Below are 4,006 nucleotides of genomic sequence, written 5' to 3'. Positions count from 1 at the left end.
TGAAAATTCAGCTTTGCATCACAGGAATAAATTAGATTTTAATGTATATTAAAATAGAAAAACATTATTTTACATAATATTTCACTATTATATTTTATATAAAATATAATATTGTGCCTCTGTGGTTCGGCAGAGGCAACGGAGCTCCGCCCCCCTGGAGGAAACGGAGCCTGGCCTGCAGCTCAGAGATGGTCATCTTCCTACGGCGAGTATTATGTGACAGATCGAAGGCTTAGCAGGAGAAGGAGAAGGAGCAGTCTACCCTTCCGTCGCCGTCAGTCCGTGTCGATTTTTGAATGGGATTGATAGGGCAGGCAGACGACAGACCCGCGGCGACGTCACTGTTGGAACCAATCATAGGCGGCGACGTGACGGCGGCGTATCTGATAAGATCGTTGAATTCACTGGCAGATGAAGTGGAGCGTGAACAGAGAAATATATGAAGCGTATTCCTATGAGGTGTGATTTGTGACAGATCGAAGGCTTAGCAGGAGAAGGAGAAGGAGCAGTCTACCCTTCCGTCGCCGTCAGTCCGTGTCGATTTTTGAATGGGATTGATAGGGCAGGCAGACGACAGACCCATGGCGATGTCACTGTTGGAACCAATCATAGGGGGCGACGTGACGGCGGCGTATGTAAGAAATTTATCAAAAATGGTACGTGTACTATATGGGGTGTGATATATGCACTTTTTGCTGATTGCTAAGCAAACTGAGAGGAGAACTAACGTGTATACGCTCGCCAGCCATCTGGCCAAAATCCCATAGTATTCAGGCGTCAGACGTAAGATATGAGACATTAGACGTCACGGTCACGTGTCGGAGCTGCGCTCAAACTGTGCGGAGGCGTGGCGGTATGAGGTGTGATTTAAGCACTTACGTTGCTAACTAAGCAATCAGTCGTGTCGATCGTCGCATACCTTGCCTTGAGCAGAAGCCGTGACCAATGACATGGGATAAGAAGCACGACACTTTCGTCGCCCCCCTTCTCGCATGAGAAGCTGCGTGAGACGATACGTGAGAAGCTACATGACGTCTGCGCCATGTCCTCTGCAGTACCTTTTGCCAGTTCTGTGTGTGATTGTGACAAAGTGGTGAATTGTTTCATGAATTGTGTGTTAGTAATCGAGAAAAACTAAGACAGCATTTAGGAAAATTTAAACAATTGGAAAATCTTTGGGATAAGCAATGTACACTGATTATATAAAACTATACTGTCAGTACATCATAGTTAAATGAAATTGTTATATACATTTATTTCTGTTCAAAAGTGTGGAAATAAATGTTTCAAAATAAACTTCAAATAGGCCTATTCCTTATCCTGTGGCTCTCTCTAGTGGACAACATTAATATCACAGCTTTTAGCCTCAGGTTATGTTATCACATAGGCTTTGATAATAAAATAAACAGCATAAATAATTGAGTTTTTTTTTCTTTGAGCACTCATAATTCATTTTTCAAGCAATATCACCTAAAATCAATTGAAAATCATGTAAGCCTATTCAGTGACTAACATGGAGAGGTTTTGCTGACAGTTTGAGGATCCATAGCTTTAAAAAGTTTAGTGACAAGCTCTTTTGAATGCTTTTCATTGGTTAAATATTTGTAAAACCCTCAAACAGACATAAGGAAGACCAATAGCAGTGATTTAAAACAATAATAACGAAATATAATAGAGAGTTTGGATTTTCCACGGCACACCTGACTGGGCTAGGTTATGGCTACTGCCATACTCTGCCATATGGAAACGCCGCCCCTGGGACAAAGCCAAATGATTATCAATGTACTTTTTTCACACGTACGTTTATCCACACGTACGTTATCCAGACGCTTATCCTGATTATCAATGTAGCCTACTTATTCACACATACGTTTATCCACACGTACGTTATCCAGATGCTTATCCACACGTAAGTTATCCAGACGCTTATCCACATGTAAGTTATCCAGACGCTTATCCACACGCACGTTATCCAGACGCTTATCCACACGCACGTTATCCAGACGCTTATCCACACGTATGTTATCCAGACGCAAAGTAAAAATAATAATTTTTTTGCTACGTCGCCGCCACGCCTCCGCGCAGTTTGAGCGCAGCTCCGACACGTGACCGTGACATCTAACGTCTCATATCTTACGTCTGACGCCTGAATACTATGGGATTTTCCCTTCTTATCACAAGTCATTTCGTCGCGGCTTCTGCTCATGGCAAGGTACGCGACGATCAACACGACTGATTGCTTAGTTAGCAACGTAAGTGCTTAAATCACACCTCATAGCCGCCACGCCTCCACGCAGTTTGAGCACAGCTCCGACACGTGACCGTGATGTCTAACGTCTCATATCTTATGTCTGATGCCTGAATACTATGGGATTTTGGCCAGACGGCTGGCGAGCGTATACACGTTAGTTCTCCTCTCAGTTTGCTTAGCAATCAGCAAAATGTGCATATAGTACACCCCATATGGCGGCGACGTAGCAAAGAAAGGATTTTTTTTACTTTGCGTCTGGATAACGTACGTGTGGATAAGTGTCTGGATAACTTACATGTGGATAATCATTTGGCTTTGTCCCAGGGGCAGTGTTTCCGTATGGCAGAGTATGGCAGTCGCCATACCCTGGCCCAGTCAGGTGTGCCGTGGAAAAGCCAAACTCTCTATTATTGACAGCACTCTGATCTAGTGGCATACAGGCATCGTCAGATTGACAGTACTCTAGCCCAATAATGTTGGGGGATCCAGTGGGGGCGGCAGTCATATTTCAGGGTGACCGTGCCACTCTTTATCACAACCCTGCTAAAAGTGCCAGTACATGCGCTCATTGGCGACTTTAACTTGCTATATCTTAATTAAGTTCATCCTTCCAGTCCAGTCCTCCTTAGAAAATTAAACAAATATCTCATCAAACATATGTTACTATATTTTTAACATTATACTCTACTATACCTTTTTCCCGTAGCTGATTCTTGAACTCTTGCCTTTCCTGTATATATTTCTTGCATGATATAAAAATGTGCTTAATTGTTTCCTCCTCCTGACATTCATCACATAGTCCTGTCGGGTGTTTTCCTATTTTATTATGACTTGTTCCTTCCTTTTATTTCCCTTCTTACTTTCCATACCTATCATATTTTGTATCATGCACAGATGTCTCCTTTTGATTTCATTATCCCACTGCTGCTGCCATTTTTGCATTATCATTTTCCACACTAAACTGTTCCCTTCTGTTTTTGATAATTTAATTTTGACGTCAACATGTTCTTTTTTTGTTGCTTCTTTTGCCAGTCTGTCTACTTTCTCATTTCCCTGGATGCCCACATGCGCTGACATGTATGTGATGTCTGTTTTCCCCTTGCCTGCTTATTCTTGAGTTTGTAAATAAAATCTCATAAAGTAATTCCTGATGGTTTGTAGTTACACCAGACTTTATAGTCATAAGGGCAGATACAGAATCACTACATATTACAACTTTTTCCCATCTGGATTGTTCAATCCATTCTAATGCTATTAATATAGCATATACAGTAACTCGACTGTATACACACTTAAGCCGTCAGATGTTATTTTCTTTACTCCCCCATGATGTCTAGGGATATGTACAGCAGATCCCGTTGCCTCTGTTTGTAAATCCTTTGATCCATCTGTAAAAATTTTAATACTATCTTTGTACATATTGTCCATATATCTATAATATTCACTGACTATATCTGTACTCCCACTACTGCCTTTTATTATTAGAAGCTCTACGTCCACCTTTGTATTTTCCATTATCCAGATTGGTTTGTTAGTCCACACCACAGTACTAGCAAATTCTTTGTCATATATGTCCATTTCTTTTGCTATTAAATCTCCTGTCCAGCCAAAACTTTCCTTTTTCCTCCTCTCCTTCTCCCAACAATTCTGTAGCACCTTTTTCGTTGGATGGTTTTCCCCATGCCCTCTTAAATTAATCCAATAGTTGGCTACCAGTTGTTTCCTTCGTAGCCATAGAGGCATTTCACCTGCTTC

The sequence above is a fragment of the Sinocyclocheilus anshuiensis genome, unplaced genomic scaffold (genome assembly GCF_001515605.1).
Source record: "Sinocyclocheilus anshuiensis isolate Anshui unplaced genomic scaffold, SAMN03320099.WGS_v1.1 scaffold621, whole genome shotgun sequence".
In the NCBI taxonomy this organism is placed as follows: Eukaryota; Metazoa; Chordata; class Actinopteri; order Cypriniformes; family Cyprinidae; genus Sinocyclocheilus; species Sinocyclocheilus anshuiensis.
This window is presented reverse-complemented; position numbering follows the sequence as displayed.